A 19,704-nucleotide genomic window follows, 5' to 3' on the forward strand; every position below is an offset into this window, starting at 1 on the left:
CTGCACCCCAAGCGCCTGCCCCAGCCCTGAGCCCCCTCCCAGAGCCTGTACCCCAAACCTCCTCCTGCATCCTGTACTTGCTCCTGGAGCCAGCACCCCATACCCCCTCCTGCACCCCAAGCGCCTGCCCCAGCCCTGAGCTCCCTCCCAGAGCCTATACCCCCAAACCTCCTCCTGCACCCTGTACTTGCTCCTGGAGCCAGCACCCCATGCCCCCTCCTGCACCCCAAGCAATATTACCAACAATGGTAATATTACCATATCAACCAACAAAGAATTTGGAGTGTTCAGCCATCTGTGTCGGGTTGATGGGACCAGGAAGGCTTTCTCCTCCACAGTGTACTCAGGGTGGAGGGTTGGTTTCCTTTCTCTGAAGCATCAGAGATAGCCATGGTTGGAGATGCGACATTGGGCCCGTGCTCTGAAGTGGCACTGAGCATTTTCTCTCTCTCAGGGGCTTGACTGGCTGGTTCTTGCTCACATGCTCGCTGATCACTATATGTGGAGTGGGGAAGGAATGTTCCCCCAGGTCAGACTAGAAGTCATCTTGGGGTTGGTGGGGGTTTTTGCCTTCCTCTGCAGCACGGGGGTGCGGATCACTTGCCAGTGTATATCTCACTTAATTATTTCCCTGCCAACGCGGAAGCCACAGGAACTGGTGCACCTCAGTCCCTCCTATTCTCTGCCTGTGGCACATCATGGTCTAGGCTCCTGTGGGCTGTAAGACTTGGTCTAATTTTGGTTGCTGGGTTTAGCAAGCAGGTGCTGGGTGGTGTTAGTGGCCTGTGCTCTACAGGGGGTCAGACTAGAGAATCTGGGCTCCCTTCTGGGTTTAAACTCTATGATTCTACATGCAGTGGTGAATTAGATGCATTTCTGCACAGGGCGTGCCCATTTGCACACACAGGTTTGCTAAATGGGCCTGCACTTTTGGCACCAATGGCACACCAATGATCTTTGAAGATCACAGAAATTAGGACTGGACAGGACCTTGATAGGTCATCTAGTCCTGTCCTCTGTCGAATCCTCAGCTTAGTTCCCATTGGTCTGCATGGAGCTCGGCCAATTTGCTCTAGATAAAGGTCGACTTCTAATTTTTAAAAAGGGTTAAGCAGCCAAAATAATAATTTTTGAAGGACTGGGGGCCGGGGTGATGAAGGAGATTGGAACATTTCCACGCATTTATGGACACTCTGGCACAAGACTTGGGGTCGTGCGTGAGACCAGGAAGTGAAAGTGACCAGTGAGAGAGGAAGGATGGGATAAAATCGTGTCCCAGTTCTGATTTCTAGACTATCGAGCTGGATCACAGGACTGATTTTTAGCCAGGTCTGCGAGTACTTTTAGCTCATAGCTTCTCGGGGCTGGAGCCTCATTACAGCATCCTTCTCTCCTCCCCGTGTGGAGCACTAGTCCTAAGTCACACGAGCCCAACATTACAGTCTGTGCCCCCGGCATACGCTATCTATGACTTTTCAAAGGGATTCCAGCTCCGAGTTGGAAACGGTACTGACGACTGACCCGATCTCTTACATCCAGCTCTGCATGGGGCTGTTTGTCTGATATTCATCAACAGGGAGCTGGCTGCTCATGGTGCCGACCTGATTCCTATATTGGCTGGTTTGTCTAAATGCTCATATCTCATCCCCCAGCTATATGGGTGGCGTTGCGCCCGCTCGCGAGGTTGTCTGCTGGTTCCAGCCTTTCCTAAGTGCCAGTCAAAGACAGATTTATAAACATACCCCCCCAACGTTTTAAGTGGCAAAAGCGGGACAGGTGCTGCTCCCCTGAGGGTGGGGCATAGACCAGGGAGCACAGTTTCATGCAGCAAATAAGCCCCCTGACTTTCACAATGAGCCAAAAATCAAGCTAATCCCATTTCAAAGCCAGCCAATCCCTACAAACCCCAACACTCTATATAACTAGTTCCCCCCGGCGAGCACTCTGGGATGGTGGTGGGCCCGCAACTCACAAGCCAGTTAAGTCAAAACCAAGCCTAATTTAAGTATTTTTTCCGCAGGTTTGGCATGTCTGCCAGGGAGGGATTTGCAGAGTGAGCCTATCCTGCATTCACCCCACACCAGTGACTTCAGCAGCTCCTGTCCCATGGGGCTGGCTGGGCTCAGTTCCCTGCTCTGGGCGTTGCAATCTGGCCTCTGGCCCACAGGGTCACAATGCCACTCACTCACATTCGGCCCAGCTGCACCTGAGCAGTGCTGCAATCGTGTGCACTGGGGGCCAGGTCGTAATGCCCAGAGTGGCGAGCCAAGCCCAGCCAGCCCCACAGGACGGGAGATGCTGCAGCTGGGACAGGGGTTCGTGTGGGTCTGTTGGGAGATCTGTATACAGGAGAAGCTACATGGCTAGGAAATGCCAGAAAATCCTCCTAGCACCAAGCAACATTGTATTAGGCCCTTTATGTTGCACCCCGGAGAATCGTATCTGTTATAACTTGCAGTTAGTGCGCCATTAAAACAGGCTTTTTCCTGGATGGCTATTCTGAGTTGGCCTCACTGCATGGAGAAGTATTGCAGGGCTGAATTGCTCTCTTGGCCTTAGTGAAAATACCTCTCCCAAGGGAGGGCTGAGACACCTAGGGCCTGATCTTCTGCCGCTGAGTTTCTATAGGGGTAGGATAGAGGCCGTGGTGGGGAGAGCACGTGTAGGAATCTAGCGTGGCTGCTGTCTGAGTGTCACCTGTTCTGTGCATGAACAGGCCTTCAGCAACCAGAGCTGTTGAGCCATCACCTTTCACCAGCGGCAAATTCCCGCACATGCTGGAAGGATAAGAAGAAAAAATTTGAGCCAGATTTGAGACTCGGAGCCAAATTTTCTGCAGGCATAGTTTGGAGTGAGTGCAGCCGCGCCAATGTAGGCCAGTATAGAGCTTGACCGGCTCTGTTTCCCAGCTGAGCTGCCTGGGCATTAACCCATGTGTTGACACTGTTTGAAACGCACCATGCACACCTGAGGCCATGAAGTCTGTAAGGAGGAATCATGTTCTCTACTGCTGAGCCAGCCCGCAGGTCAGCTGCTGCCCAAGGACATACACCCCTGACACCATGAGCTCCAAAAAGGGCCCTTTTAGTTTGCCAGCACTTGGGCGAGTCAGCCCATGGCTGCCTGATAGCTGATGGTCAGGAGACGCGATGCCGTCTTCCTAAGCTCATTGCCTGCAAGGTCCCCCTCTCGCATGGCACAATGTGTCACGTAACGAATAGGAGGAGCAGGGAGGAAAAAGCCCCCACGCAGCAGCACAGCCATGCCTAATACACGCCAGGCTAGTCCACTTCCTCATTAAGTTCCTTTTGCTTCTCACATGGCAATTATTCACACCAGGAAGATGCCCCAGAGCCATCCCTCTTAGCCGCCCAGGAAAAAAAGCATCTCATTTGTGCAGGTCAGATCTTCCCAGCCAACTGTGCCGCTTGCATCCGCAGCTTCATTTGTGTGTTCAGGCATGTCTGAGACGTAGGTTTCCAGGCACAAGATAAAACCCTGCCAGGCAGGCTTTTCTGCCAGGCCTTCCTTTCTTCTGCCTTCCAATGGCTGCTTCCCCACTGCTTGGCTACTTGTCAGTCGAGTGGATGAACAAATGTCCGCGCAGCTGGTTGCAGTGAGAGACAGTTATAGAAGAGAGCAAAGCTAAGGATCCTTCCTTGTCAGATGTTGTGTGTGCCCCAGGCCTCTATCAGCCTCGTGCAGTTGGGTTAAAGGGCACGCTCCTCGGCTGGAGGAAGTTGGCATCGCTCCATTGAAGATCAGGGTCCAGCCCGAGATGCTGATTCCATCCTGTGTTCCCTCAGGAATATCATAAAGCAGCTGAAGGGGCCCTGGCTGAAGCTAATCAGCGGCTTGCTGTTCTGTTGCAATAAGCAGGGAGGTGGCTCACGGCGCCCCAGTTCCAAATCAGATGCAGCGAGGAGAATATTTTTCCGGGAGCAAGGATTCAGAAGGGCATTGTCAGGGAGCGGCCGGGGCTCTGTATCCTAGGACAGTCCTTTGGGTCTCAAAAACACACCGAGGGCTTGTGCTATCCCCAGCATCTGAGCAACATGGTGGGAAAACTGAGCATTTATGCCTAGAAAACCCCATGCCTTCATTGGGAGATGTTTCTGTGAACAAAGCTTTGTTTGCAGAAGGAGACAGGCACAGCTGCTTGTGCAGATCCACATTTTCACGCATGCTTGTTCCAGAGGGTCTCGCATTCTTGTCTTCACAGCTGTTTGCAGGTTTGGGAATCATCCAGTCAGAGAACTGAGCCCTTACTGTGCTCCAGATCTGTTAACGGTATTCAAGCATTGCTCTGCTCAGCATTATAATGCCTAACAGATTCAGGAGCCTGTGTCTCATTTTCAAAAGGGATTTAGGCACTTAGGAGACAAAATCCTATAGAAATCTGGGCCCATGTGCCTTAGGCAACCCATCACACAGTGCAAAGTATGAAGAGCAAATACTTAAAGCAAGATTCCTGGGAAATATTTAGAACTAAGCCTGTGAATTGGACTCCATGACCACCCAGAACAGGTCTTGGATCTAAGCATGTAGGAATAAGTGTCTGCTTACTGCTCTCTTACAGAGCAGGTGGGCGAGGTGGGGTCTGGCCGAGCCTTGGCTCCACCCCCGCGTACCAGACAGTTCAGTTAAGGCCGTGCAGGGACTGTTACAATTTTACTACTTGTGTATACAGTCAAGCGGCACATTAGGAGCAAAGGCCTGGCAGAGGGGTGCCTCCTGGGGCTAGTCCTTGGTTAATGACACTTACACACTTAACAGGCACAATCTAGCCCTTAGGGAGCAACTTGTAGGCTGAGGCACCTTTGTATCAGCCATGTGCTGAGTATCTTTGAACAGCAAACACAGTCTTCAAAATAGAAGCCTGGTCTCAGCTCCTTTTCCAGTAAAAATAAAACAAACTAAACCCAGGCTGAAATCGCAGACTAGATTGTTCACTCAGAATCGTTCACCCAGCTTTTTCCGCCCCACGTGAAAGGGGGCTAACCCGACACTTACCCAGGCTAAGATCCTGGTCCCACTGAAGTCAATGGGAATCTCAGAATGGACTTCAGTGATGCCAGGAATTTAGCCCCTCTAGTCTATCTGGCCTGTTTGAAGGGAGTGGCTTTTCTACAGTTAATCACTGCTATTCCTGCAAGGTAGGTTAAATTTAGGGTTCCTGGCTTACAGCAACGTTACTCAAGTGTACTCTCCCCTTCCTCTCCTTCCTGCGGTGGGGAACACTGATACTCCAACCCCAAAACACAATCTTGCAATCATCCATCACCCACCTGCAGCCTTCGAGCAATCTGCCAGCATGCCCTGTAAGCTACCAGGAGAAGCCTTTTACTGCAAAGCGGATAAAGCAGCTGCTGCCCAGCAGGCTGGGAAATAGATGCCCTGGCACCATCCAATTGCTTGGCTGGGCAAAGGCTGCTCTGAGCGCTCTGGATAAAGCCTCGCTTTTACGATGCCATTGTGGAAGGGGATGGCCGTGACTCTGGACTCTGTAATGCCTGGAATCAGCTAGCTGACTTAAATGCAATTGCATTATTGTGCCCAGTTGATGCTCCTCTCCTGTCTTTGTCACTCGAGGAATATCCTCAAGTCAAATGGGTCCAAGTGGTTTAGGACAGTCGCATGGCTATTGCACCCAATGGGGAGATCATCTCTTGAATCCGAGCACTGCAGGGAATGCAGTGGGCATTGGAACAGAGAGGCTTCTCCGTGGCCTCTTGACAAGAGAGGGACCTTGAAAGCATCAGTGACACAGCTTAGCAGGCAAAGCCCTCAGCATGTCTAATTCGGGCATTTACTTTTGGTTTCATGTTGTATCTCAACTCCCTCTTTGCCGTCTCTGCAACAGGAATGAAAAGGGATGAATAGACATGGGTCAGAGCCAGATGTGTTAGTCACCGGGGGATGGAGCCAGCTGTGAAGGGCACTTACTGTTTACGGTCTCCAGAATCCCCATCTGAGGCTGGTGGCTGCTTGGTGGACTAATGTCCAAGATTTAGCCCCCGCACCTCTGACGGCTCAGCAAGAACCACTCTCATCCAGGGGGGCTTATGAAATTAACTCAGTACAAAGAGGAAAGCTTGGTCTTGTGGTTCAGGCACGGAACTGGGACCCAGGAGATCTGGGTCCAGTTCCCACCTCTGACACAGGCTCACTGTATGACCCTGGATAAGACCCATATTCTCTCTCTATCTCAGTTTCCCATCTGTAAACTGGAGCTAACCACTCTTGTGTGACTAAATTTGTCAGCACAGGGACTGACGCTACGTGTGTGTGTATTGCACTTACCACAATGGGGCCCCAAGCTTGGTTGGAGCATCGAGGTGTCAGTGAGAACTGATAGCAGTTTTCAGGATTATGAGTTTTATTGCTCCTATGTACATGGCATGATTAACCCCACAGCACTATCTCATCTAGTGCTGGGCTCAGTGCAAAACCTGGGGAGAGTTTCTAGGTGTTGCAGCTGCTTGACTGGCTCTTCCAGAGTCCTGGTGGAGAATGTGGAAGGCAAATGTCCCAAGGCACTTCGGTGGTTGCTGGTTGTAGAAGTCAGCCATTGAAACTTCAGGTGATGAAAAGTTGCTGTGACTCCAGGATTTAGTGAGAGCTCTGTGGTGGCGGATCCCTGTGCATTTACCCAACCTTGCTCCAGTAAATGCCAAAGGTGTCAGTGTGAGTTGAAGAAAGGCTGAGAACAGAGACGGACACCTCTGCTTTCATTCTATCTTCTCCTCCACCCTGAGCTTCATGTCGGAGAAGCATGGGCACTCCACCACCACTTGTCTGGGCTCCAAGATCTAATCAGCCATGTGCCCTGGTCAGCGATGTCCAGCATGAAATGGGTTAAAGGCAGCCAGGAGAGGAGACGTTTTACCTCTGCCGAAGCACTGGCACATAGTACGGATCTGTTATTTTCCAAAGACATCCACGCAAACTGATATAATTTGAACAGATACGTTCTGTGCCCGTGAGGCTTCCACTAGGCTTAACGGCTGAGTTTGATGGTAAACCGATATGACAATGCATATGTTTAAAAACTATTAAGAAGTTAGTAAAGATTTACTGCCAGCCAAAAAATAAAATTCAGGAGGAAGAGGATGAAAGTGATTGCAAAGTCTAGGCTTGTGAGGGGACTGTGTTTGGAGGAATTATCGGAATCTGTATCTTGTCAATAAGCTGGAAAGGGACAGATCGGGCTTTTTCGGGTGTATCTATCTGTCAGCTGAAATAGATATTAATGGTAAGCTGAGTCCCAGAAGAACTCTGTTCATGGAACCATAAGGGGGTGAGTGAAACCCACAAGAGAAAGGGGAAAATCATGTTTGAGGTAGGAAGACATAACCACCTTGACTTAGCGAAGACGATAAAAAGAACACGGTGGAAAAGAGGCAGAAAAAGAGAGAGGTCCAGATTTTCAACCTTAGCTTTGAATGATTTTTTCTTAACTTCAATTCACAGCTGTTGGGTCTGATTCTGAGCTCATCACTGGGGTACATCTCTGAATTCATTCCAGCAAAACAGGAGGAACGAAATCCATAGCTTCATAGCTTGCTCTCAAGTCTAGGTGCCTAGGAGACGTTAGAATACGTGGGCGCAGAACTGGACCCTGTGTTACAAGTGGAGCTGGTAGCTTTGCTTACTGTTAAAGTTGCAGACACTTCTCATTATTATAAAACCCTGTTTTCAGTTGCTTCTAAGTTTGCCAAACTTTAAACATGGAAACATTAGGATGTGATCATGTCATTAAAGATGGTCTCATAATGCATATGCCCAAGAGGGCCAAATGAAGGTTGCACAGGCAACCTTAATTCTGGCATTTCCTTAATGTTCTGTTAACATAGTTTTCAGTGTAACTGTCACTGAAAATTGACTTTTTAAATGAACTTCCTTTGTATTAGCGTCCAAATATCCCAGGCTAGTTCCTTATCTGGTGTAAATCAGCAGAGCACCATTGAAATCAATGGGGTGATGCGGATTTATATCTGGCCCTTTTAAGAAAACAAGAATAAATCACTACCTATAGAGTGTGTTAATGCCTTCCGAATTCTGCGCTCCTCTGATCATCCATCCTTGTCTTTCCCTGCATGTGTGTTGTTATTGACTGGATCAAGCACTTTTGAACCTCACCCATTGCTAATGGTCACTGCCGTACCCTCGGAGGGCAAAATGCTGTTCTCAGCTATGTGCTGGTGCTATCACGCTCCTATTGGATTGCAATGTTGTGGTTGACAGTTTTCATAGTACAATAGCAGCTGAAGCCTCCAGCATGCTCAGTACAAACTCTTAGTAAGAGACAGTGCCCCCGCCCTCAAAAAGAGTTCACCATTTAGTTAGAGAAGGCAGACAATCAAGCATTATTCATCCCATTTTACAGATGGGGAAACCAAGGCACAGGTAATACAATTTTCAAAAGCACCCAGGGGACATGGGAACCGAAGTTCAATTTTGAAAGTGACTCAGGCACTTAGGTGCAGCTTGTCAAAGGTATTTACATGCCTAACTCCCACTGACACTATCAGAGTTAGGCGCCTAAATAGATTTTGAGGACCTGGGGTCTAAATCCCACTGACTTTCCTAATTGCCTGCTACTTTTCAAAATGGGACTTAAGCTCCTTAGTTCCTTAGGCACTGTTGAAAATTTTACCCACGCGAGATTAAGTGACTTGCCCAGTGTCTGAGAACAATCAGTTGCAGAGCCCTGAAGTGACCCCAGATCTCGTGGGAATCCCACTCTTGGGTCTTAGCCACAGTCTCAGCCTTCTCCTTTGGCTGGCTTTCCTCTCAAAGGATCCTAACCTGCTTTCCACATTTGCAAAACTCCCTCGGGGTCTGTCTACATTACACTGTAAACTTGAGTCTGTAGGACCCATACTTGTGGACTTGGTGTTTCGAAACTGGAGCTTGAGTGTCCACGCTGACTAGTAAACCCAGGTTTACAATTGCTGGCCCAAGTCTCACAGCCATGCTAACACCTCCCTAGTGCATTACACAGATTTTCTGACTTACACTCCTGGTTGGGTTTTTAACCCCACAGCCCGGGTCTGGCAAGCTGAGTCAGTTGACCTGGGTTTTGAGATTTGGCGCCATGGGTTTGTTTGGCTTTTTTTTTTTGCAGTGTAGACATCTCCTTAGAGGCCCTGGTAAACTACCGGGGGTCTCCTGTCTGGGCCGATCTTGCCAACAGGAGACAAATGCAGCTTTTCAATTTTGCTTTGCTCTATCTCCTTCATGAATGCCTCCCCCCAAGGCACAGCAAAGCTTGCAGACCCCATCGCCAATAAATTCCAATTTTCCTCTTATATAACAATGTAAATGTAATAATTTCCTCTCCCGCTCTGACTGTTACCCAATCGAAGTTTAGTAAAGGAATGGGCCATTAGAGAATTTGCTATGGCAGCTGCTGGCAAGGTTTAATATGAAGTTTGGTTTATTGTCAGATTACTATTAATAACATTTCTGATTAGGGACTAACTTTTCTCTGAGCTGTATAAATGTCACAGAGAGATTGTTTGGGGAAAAGGAAATGTGCTATCTCCTCCCCAACCTCAACCTGTGTGTCACAGGCACTTCCACATCTTACAATCTTCCCATTGTTTTTCATCCTATTGTAGAAGTGCTGCAGCGGTGACTAATTCTTGCATAAATCATTGCCATGACAACACCTGTACCATACGGCCAAGTGGAGCTGAAGCGGTGAGATTCCTTTGGCTCAGCCAAGGGGCGAGAGTGACACAGATTCAGGTTAAGTAACCGTGCTAGGCTTTTTCTTGCCATGAAAAAAGAGGTGATGAGCAACGTAATTTCATTTTTTAAAGAATCTTTCTTTCTTTCTTGAATGGCACTCGCTCACTACCTGAAGAGTAAAGTGAAGGGCCAATGCCTACATCACGAACCTCTCTAAAGTAGATGCAGATACCAAATGCCTCCAAGAAGCCTCACGTGTTGATTATTGTGCTCCCAGCCAATCTGGCCCTTCCTTTATAGATCCTTCCATGTGTTTGGGTTGAGAGACTCCATCTTTTTTGAGAATGGTCATGCTGTTTGCCCTGGGACACTGCTTTTCTTTTTGACGTTCTTCATTCATTCTTTAGTCGTGTGGTGTTCTTCCTTTTCACACCCATGAAGAGCTAACATGCTAGCTCTCAGCCATGAAGGACTAGTGACTAGCTTTATTGGCAGCCAGGAGCCCAAGGCCCAGATCCTGCAGTTTGAGCCCATGTCTACAGCCAGTCTGCTTAGGTTATGGGCAAGGACAGCATTCCTGGTGCTGCCTGCATAGAAGACACAGTCCACATAATCCCTGGTAAATGAGTTTTCAGTGGGAAAAGCCCTGCTAAATGTTCAGCTCTCACACTGAGCCTGACAGTTTTAGAGAGAGAGCTCCACAAGGGACTTCTCCTTAGTGTTATTCATACTGCAGTAGTGCCTAGAAGCTCCAGTCAGGGGTGGGCTCCATTGTTCTGGGTGCTGTACAAAACCATAGGAAGACTGAGGCTAGAGCCTCACCTATACTGATTGACATGGTCCTCCCAAGAGCGATTCATCAGAGGGGTGAGTTTACACCAGGATTTGACACAACTGGTACAAAAATAAGTGGTCGTGGCTTTCCAAATGGCTAGTGATTTCAGATGCCTTAAATGAGCTGATTTTCAGTAAGTGCTGAGCACTTGCTCTGCGAAAACCTGGCTTCTTTAAGGTGTATCAAGTTGGCCACCTACAAATTGATGCTCCCAAAAACATTAGTTGCTTTTGAAAATCTTGACCAATGGATTTTTTTGTTTCAGGGTTGTTTGGTTTTTTTTTCCAGGGGAGAAAGTCTTATTTCAGTAAAAATGCAAGGGGCTCTGGTTTCATATTCTTCTATTTAAATCAAATTGGTAACCAGTAAATACATCCCACACAACGTTCTTCTCTTTGTATTTCACCGTATGTCACTTAACTTCTCTGTGACTCCATTTCTCAGTCTGGAAAATGGGGTTAAGGATACTAATTTACCCTGCAGCAGGGCAGAGGCTTAATTAATTAGGGCTGATTTTTTGAAAAGCTCTCAGCTGGGCCTCAACCGTTTGCGGGTGCATAATTGGAGTCCATTTTAAAAACGAGGCCCATAATGTTTGTGTGATGAAAAGGGACTATGAGATAAAAGGTGCTAAAGAATTGTTTTACATACCAGCCTAGAGCCTCGGGTGTTGTAAATAGGAGTAGCTAGCTTGGGGAGGCAATGTGATCTAGGGACTACTAGGTCACTAGATTAGGACACAGGAGACCTAGGTTCTGTTTCTGGCTCTGCTACTGACCTATGGTACGACTCTTGGCAAGTCACTTCACTTCTTGTCCGCCTCTGACCTTTTGTGAGTTTCTGTTGTAAGTTCATAGGGGCAGAGGCTAGCTAGTACCATGTGTTTGTAGAGCACCTAGTGTAAGGGGTCCCCGACCTTGGTTGGGGTCTGTATATTCGACTGTGATACACATAATAGTTAATGGTGCTAAGCTGCTTTACTGTATCTGAGGTCCTGGCCCACTGTGTCTCGGGGGGCAGTGGGTGGAGAGTGGGCAGAGCCGTGCCCCCACTCGGGCCATGCACCGGCTGTCACTAGAGTGTTCCAGAAAAGAGAGAGGTCTATGCATACATAAATAGCTAGTTCATAGATAAGGCGCCAGCAGGTGGCACTTGAGAATATGCATCATTGCTCTTGGGTTTTCTAGGTCCAGTAAAACTTCTGGTTCTTGAGCACTGCAAAAGGCTTCAGCTGGATGGCTCTTTACACACAGCTCTTAACTTCGGTCATTGCAAGTGAGCCACAGTAGGATGGTGTCATAAAGTGCTGATGGTAGATGTCAAGGAGGAAGTAGGGGATGAATTGTGACTCTTTGGGTGATGAGGCTTCCTGCGGCTATTCCTGGTGTGGTGCAATTTATACCCTTGCAACAAAAGGCACAACATTCAACCCTCAGATTCTCCGTTTCTTTCCGCCTCTTCTTCCCTTTTCTCTACCTCTCCTTCCTTCCTTGATCCTTATCTCAGTTACACTAATGCAGTATTGTGCGCTCCAAGTGCTCCAAAATCATTAATCGGATACCCCCAAAATCATGAGCTTGGCTTTCAAATATTTTTTTTAATTTAGGGTTTTTTGTATTTGCCTTCTGGGTTTTGTGCCTCTGGGGAGGAGAATGTGTTACATTTCCTAGATTTCCTTCGCATCCACTATGGCTAGAAAGAGAGCTTTCCTTTTTAATAATTCAAGATTCTCACATAACCCCAGGACTCCAGGAGCTGGGGTTTTAAGGAGAAAACTGTGAGATTCACAATGAAATGGTGAGAGCTGGCAACACTGCCACTCCAAAGTGACTCCATTATTTCAGAGGTCTGTACTCCCGATTTATGTCAGTATGCCTGAGAGTGGAGTCTCTCTCTGTCTCCTGAGTGTCACTGCTTGTTAAAGACTGCCAGGCACCTGGTGACATTTTCACATCCTGACTTTTCATCTCTTTATGCTTTAAGAGCTTGTCTCCAGACCTCCAAGTCTTTTCCCTTTGTCTCATTTCCAGCACAAGAAGGGCAGAGTAAGAACACCCCATCCATTCCCTTATAGCAAGAATTGCAGCATGAAAGAGGGAATTCCTCACCCCAGCAAAATCCACCCTAACCCCCTGCCTCAGCGGATAAAGGACTGAGAGGGCGTATTGCTGCACTGGCATTTTTAGAGAGTTGCGGACAGTGGATTGAATTTTACCAGGACTGCAAATGAAGTCTTGGGTGTCAGCGGCTGATCAAGATGAAGCTTTTTCTCCCCATGCTCTCACTTTCCACATGATCAACATTCAAATTCACCCAGGGCCTCATTTGAGAGGAGAAAAAACACCCTCCATAGATGGCAGAATGCTCCAACCTCTATAATTTTATTCAGGGCTGGCAGCCTGATTTGTGAATGTCTGACTCATGGAATAAACCCCTGATTGCTGCCTAGGATTTATGGACAAAAAGTGTGTGTGCGTGTGTGCATGTGTGCAAGCGGTAATGGTCCATGAGGAGGGCAAGGCTTTCGCTAACTGCTGCCTCTTTTTGACTCATAGACTGAAGGTCAGAAGGGACCATCATTGTCACCTAGTGTGATTTTTGTTCCTGTCTTTCTGAGCCGAGTGCGTTAGAATGAGGCAGATAAAACATTAAACTGGCATGGGCTAAACTTCAGTATATTCCCCTTTCACCGTCCCTTCTTTTCCCATCACCTCTGGAAAGTCTATCCTGAAGTGGGGAATGGGTTTGGAATCATGTTAGAATTCATCAGGTGGTTTTCACGCGGTCAGTGCCTTTAGCAAGGGACCAGAGAGGCACAGGTTTGGAAATACCTGCTACTACCATCGATGTCCATTTCTTTAACAGAGTCCAATTTCCCACAGTATGGTACCCATGGATGAGCTAAAGTAAATAACAAGTATTCTTTTTATGGCTGCAGATCAAAGACTTTGTTGCTCCTACAGGCCGGATGTGTGCAATGAGCTTGGGTGCTTCTAGCATCCCTCCATTCTCCACCACAAGCTCCCCAGGGGCCTCTCTCCCATCCCCCTTTATTTTAGTTCTCCTTACAACTCCCCCACTCCATCCCAGGGCCTCTGTGTCTTCCCCATTCCCCTCTCCTCCCAAGCCATGGCTTCAGGTACAACCCCATTTGCCCCCAAACCTTCTTAGAATCATAGAATCTCAGGGTTGGAAGGGACCTCAGGAGGTATCTAGTCCAACCCCCTGCTCAAAGCAGGACCAATCCCCAAGCAGATTTTTGCCCCAAATGGCCCCCTCAAGGATTGAACTCACACCCTTGGGTTTAGCAGGCCAGTGCTCAAACCACTGAGCTATCCCTCTCCCCATGCCAGTATCCCCCATGCTCCCCCTGCCAAAGGTTCTGTGTAACTCCCCACTCCCCCCACCCCCTTTTTTCCAATTTTCACAAAAATCAGTACACTTCTGCCCAGTGAGGCCTAGAACATTCTCTGGAATATTGGGATTGATCAGATGCAACATTCAAAAATGATCGCATTACAGCCAGACAGAGAAATGCCAGCAAGTTGAGTGTAAGGGCCTTGCGTGCTCAGCCAAATAACTAAAGATTAAGCGCCAGTTGAGGAGCTGGCTCAAAGTTTCTTGTATTACCCGTACAGCTCCTGATTCATCCCGATAGTCACCACTGTAGGAGATCAGCCCATATGGTGTAATATCCAGGTTAGCAAACATGCAGTAAACGTAGGGGGGGGGTATGGAAAAAACACAGCAGGATGCGCCAATTCCTGAGCTGGTGCAAATCCGTGCGACTCCAGTGAAATCAATTTATGCCAGTTTACACCCACTGAGGACCTGGGCCCTCATCTTGAAGATTTTCATATGGGACACAATTGCAGTGCCCCCTCCAACTTACTCCAAGCGTTGCTTAATTGGTGAGCTGTGGGATGAGCTTTTCTGTCTCTGCTACTATATTCTGCTGCAGTGAAGGTTTCTGTCATTAGTTTTATAGGAAGCCTTCAGTGGCCTCATTTGCTATTCATATACATCTGTTCCATCGGAGCCTGTCATTAATCTCTTGGTAGGTTTAAGGTTTCCCTCTTGCAGTTGCTACATGGCCAGTCATCAAAGAAACAACTAAATGAATGTGGATATGAAACAAATCGTAGGTGGTAAGGTTACCGGATAATTGCTTTCCTGCTAAAATATATACAATGTGTCTCTCTATCAGTTGAAGGAAAGTCTACAAGGAACATGCTGGCAGTCCCCTCTGACCGTGTTGGAATGTGAAGCTCTGAGACCTTAACGGGCCGGCAATATTTGATTAGCAAAGCCAGGCTGATTTGTTCCCCTGTTTATAAGTACGTGCACTCCTGCAGCCCACTGCTCTACTTCTTTGGCAATGATAATTGAGTAGCAAGTGGAGCTATAACACGGAGCTAATGAATGGTTCGAATGCTCATTTAGGAACAGCCCCCTGGAGAGGAGTTGGCTTGTACCGAGTGGACTGGCAGTCCGCAGTAAGCACAATGTTAATGAGCTAAGTTGCTTGGTGGGAATTGTGGCTGGATGGGGACAGCTTTTGGTTCTTACGTTCTTTGAACATGAGACAGGCCATTCAGAGACTGGTTGGTCCAAATTCCTTACTTCAGATTTACACAAGTGAATCTAAGAGTAGAGTTACCGAGGTTAATGGAGTTTATAGATTTATACGCGTGTACCTGAGACCAGAGTTACTCTGGATTGAGTTACTATAGATTTAGACCAATGTAATGGAGAGCAGACTTGTTCTAGATTAAATGACGTTACTGTACATCTGCACAAATACAGAATGGTGAATAACTGGCTATGCCGTAATAGTGCAGAAAAGGGTCTGGGAATGATAGTGGATGACACATTGACTATGACCCAACTATGTGATGCAACTGAGAAAAAGGCTAATATCATCCTGGAGCGTATTAACAAGTGGCTCCTATGTAAGACACAGGTCATTGTCCCGCTCTCTTTGGTGCTGGCGAGGCCTCAGTTGAAGTGCTGTGTCCAATTTTGGTGCCACACTTTAAGAAAGATGTTCTCAAATTGGAGAGAGTCCATAGGAGATCAACTAAACTGATACCAGGTTGAGAAATCCTGACCTATGAGGAAAGGTTTAAAAAATACTGGGCATGTTTAGTCTTGAGAAAAGAATATTGAAGGGGTCTAATAACCGTATTCAAATATGTTAAGGGCTCTTACAGAGAAGATGGTGATCAATTGTTCTCTATGTCCACTGGAGGTGAGACTAGAAGTAATCAGCTTAATCTGCAGCAGGGGAGATTTACATTAGATATTAGGGAAAACTTTCTATCTCTAAGGATAATTAAGTTGTGGAGCAGGTTACCACTAGAGGTTGTGGAATCCCTGTCACTGGAGGTTTTTAACAGCTTAGGCAAACACCTGTCCAGGATGGTCTGTATATACTTGGTCCTGCCTCAACATGGAGTAATGGAGGAGATAACCTCTTGGGTCCCTTCTAGCCCTGCATTTCTGTGATTTACCCCAGAGTAACTGAGAACAGTGTAACGAGTACACAGGTGCAAGTGACATTTTGTAACCTAAAGCTATTATTTTAATGAGGTATAAAATGTCTATTAGCCCTACAAAGCAAACCCTGGCCCTTTAACTGAGCGAGTGCATGACAAGATAGGTTACTAATTACTGAATGTTGGTGAGAAGTTGGTGTCCTGAGGGCAGTGACGGATGAGGCCTCATTTGTTCCCTCACACCAAATCCCCGTATATACCAGACCTCACCCTCTCCGGAATAACTTCTTAGAAGAGAAAACTCCATGCCCATGAAAAAACGTTTGTTATGATGAGTCTTTTGCTTTCCACTTACAAAGATTATTGCTCTCTACGGGCCCCTTATGTGTCAAAAACGATGCAGTGGGATATACTTCGAGGAAACAGACTGGGTCAGGTTTACCCTGAGTAACCACAGCGTTTACAGTTATTGTTATGTTTTGAAGTATTCTCCTTGTCCTCCTGAAATGAGATGGCTATTAACCAGGACAGTTGGAGAGCTGCAAATGATCTGCCCAGATTCCAGCAGGTGGGTAGAAAGGTGCTTTTTAAGGCTCTTCCTGAAGGAAGATGGAAATTAAGAAAGATATTTTTGTCATAGGGCAGATCCTGAGCTGGTGTAATTTGGTCTGACTCAGTGCTTAATTTGTGCCAGGGATGAACCCTGGCACTTCTAGGCTTGGCAGGTCATAGCCACGCCACCTCTGGGCCTCCCATGTCTGTGATAAAAGTAAAAAAATTGCTGAAGCCCCGGCACCTCTTTCATTACAAATTAAGCCCTGGTCTGGTTCCAGTGATGTTAGTGTAGCTTTGCCAATTTACACCAGCTAATGATACGGCCCATAATTGTTAAATCGTTATCATCATCATTTATTTTCTCTCCTTGTTAACATCTCAGAAGAAGCATTCCCAGCACCAAGAAGTCAAAAATTGTGAGGCAGGGTCCAAAAAATCAGTGGATCAGCTTAAATCATGGGATTTTTAAAAAACAAATGTGTTTGCCTTCTGCTTTTTTCAGTCATTAGGGCTCATATTTCCAAGTGGTGTCTGCAACCATGAAGGGTAGAAACTTACATATTCACATGACTCCAGGAGCTGGGGCTTTCTGATAAACACAAAATACCACGAGAGTTGCCATAAAATTGTGAAAGTTGGTGACACTGGAGAAGCTCAGATCTTTAATGTTCCCTTAACAATATCTTCTCCCACTACCACCACCCACACATGCTGCTGTGTTATCGTAATTCGATTCGTTGTTGTAGGGTTGCTCATGTTGCACTATTTAATTTTTGTAGTATTGTTCAGGAGCCTAGTGACTTGTTACTGTCATGAGCACTCCTCACTTAAGATTTGTTTTTGTTATTGTATGGTTCTTGACGGGAAAACTGGTGTGTTATTTTAGGGTGTTTAGGGATGCACTGGATTATTATCATAGGGTTGTTCAGGGGAAGGCAAGTCAAATGTTGACTCCTCCAGCCCTTTTAATTGATTGGTGGAATTCCCTTTTCACAAGCTTTCTCTTTCTCTGTGTAGTTTGCCTCCTGGGACCCTCCTCCTAACGGGCAGTTGTCTGTGGGTTCTGACCCTCCTCCAGTCAGTAAGATGGGTATAATAATTCTTGTGTGTCTCGCAGTGGGTATTGCATCTCTAAATGTTTTTTGTTTGGCAGCTGCCTTGAAATTGCCGGATGAAAAGTGTGAGAACATTCTTCCATGCTGTCTTCTCACCTGCCTTGAAACAGGGACTGAAAGTGATCTGACTTCATTTCAACTCTGTACCTGCAGCTGAGATTCTGTTTTGTATCTTGATTCTTCTTTGGTATGTCAGAAGGGATGTCCTTATACCTCCTGTGGCAACAGGAGCTGCAGGGGGAGCTGTTACTCAACTTTGGCCTTGCTTGATGGGACACTGTAGCCTTCTCGACACTGCTGCCTAAACACCCAGTCTCATACTAATACCAGGGCTAATACGAGCTCAGCTGGGCATGTTGTATTAATGGAATTACATCCTAAAAACTGAAAACAAAAGTCCCTCTCCCACCCCTTCATTTGGTCTTGGTTACAGCACATTTACAGCTTGGTTCTAAATGGTGAATTTTAATATCGTTTTCTTCAAAAGTGTTACATATAAATTTAGTATCCCTGTATAAAAGTGTCTGCAGGCGCAGAAATCATTATTGCCAGGCTGACTGTTAAAGACTGATATATTTAAAGTGAAATATATTCTCTCCAAAGTGAAAACTCAGGGTGTAAATTAAATTTGTCAATAAATATGGAAATGACTTCTAACCCTCCTCCACTCCCCCGACCCGCATTGCTGAGATTAGTTGTCTCGGTTCCATGTCATCGGCATCCCACTCCCTCTGTTGTTTAATGTATGCTCAGTTTCAAGAGACATCTATTATCACAGCCTCAGATCAGTGAGTTAATTGTACGTTCAACAGTGGTATCAACCATACGAACTCTTTAGGAACAGACTCTGGGAGGAGGTAATTGGATTTAGGGGATTCAAGAAAACCCCCGAGCAACTTGTCTTCTTCCTGACGATTTGTGAGTGATGGAGTAACCAGCACATACATTTTGGTCCTCTGGTTTATACAAGTATTTATATCAGAGGGGAGCCCAGTGCTAAATCCTAGAAATAGGAATCCCCAAAATTTGAGAAAGTCCAGATCCCAGCTCCATTCTAAGCCTTAACACCCCAGAACTTTGGGAAAGTTTGGATCTTCTGAACTCTGCTGCTTTTATCTGTGTCTAACATCCATACAGTACAGTGCATGGAAATATTTAGCATCATGTGTTTTTCTTACCCTGATCTGAGGTATTGCTTGGTTAGTACCATTGCAGGGAGGAAAGAAGAAAACCCCACCCGTAATGCACCCGGCCATTGTGCAATGTATTTGAATGCTCCCATCTGCACTTAGGAGTTTAAATTGATTGTTTTTGTGCCAATGGGTCAGATTATTGGGTTGCGCAAATCAGCATAGCTGCACCAAAGCTAGTGGAGTGATGGTAAATTACACCGGCTGAGGATTTGGCGTTGAATTTTGCTCTTGGATGTAAAGTTTGGGTATCAATATTTGCAAAGCAAGGTCTGTGGGCCTGACAGGATCTATTGTCAGTCTGAAAAGAAAAAACCTACAGGTTGGAACTTTGAGAGTCTCTGATGACATAAAGCTGGGTAATGAGATTTGTCTGGGACCCTCAGCTCCCACTCGAGGGACCAAACAAACTCAGAACTATCCAGAAATGTAATGAGAGCCCTGAACTCTGATAAGTGAGACCGCCGTATCAGAAAAGAAATATTATTTCATTTGATGACCTTATGGTCATTAGCATTGAGATCAAGAGGTCAGGAGGTTGCAATGTTGCCATGGCCTGCAGGAATAATGACACTGAGGTAATTTTTATGTCTCCACTTGTTAAAATATCCCTGTGTCCGCATTGCTCGATTGTCCCCAAGATTAATACCTATCCATGACTATTTTGTTGAGTGGCAGGTGAGTTTCAGATTGATTATATTTGCAGCAGAAGGGGTTAGTATTTGTTACAATCAGGATGGATTTACCATAGCCCTGCAGACCTTGAGATGTCACCCGTTTTGAGAGTCCTGGGTATCGCCTTCCCATTGGAA

At 46.6% G+C, this 19,704-nt stretch overlaps 1 long non-coding RNA gene across 1 annotated transcript in view; it reads left to right on the plus strand.

The window, feature by feature from the left end:
* The window catches only part of LOC123355571, a 129,348-nt gene extending 111,299 nt beyond the window's left edge, over positions 1 to 18,049 (plus strand). The window contains exon 3 of the long non-coding RNA XR_006575142.1: positions 17,741 to 18,049. This is a non-coding gene — a long non-coding RNA (uncharacterized LOC123355571). The remainder of the gene's footprint in view (positions 1 to 17,740) is intronic.
* Positions 18,050 to 19,704: the final 1,655 nt, after the last annotated feature.

This window comes from Mauremys mutica, chromosome 23 (genome assembly GCF_020497125.1).
Source record: "Mauremys mutica isolate MM-2020 ecotype Southern chromosome 23, ASM2049712v1, whole genome shotgun sequence".
Classification (NCBI taxonomy): Eukaryota; Metazoa; Chordata; order Testudines; family Geoemydidae; genus Mauremys; species Mauremys mutica.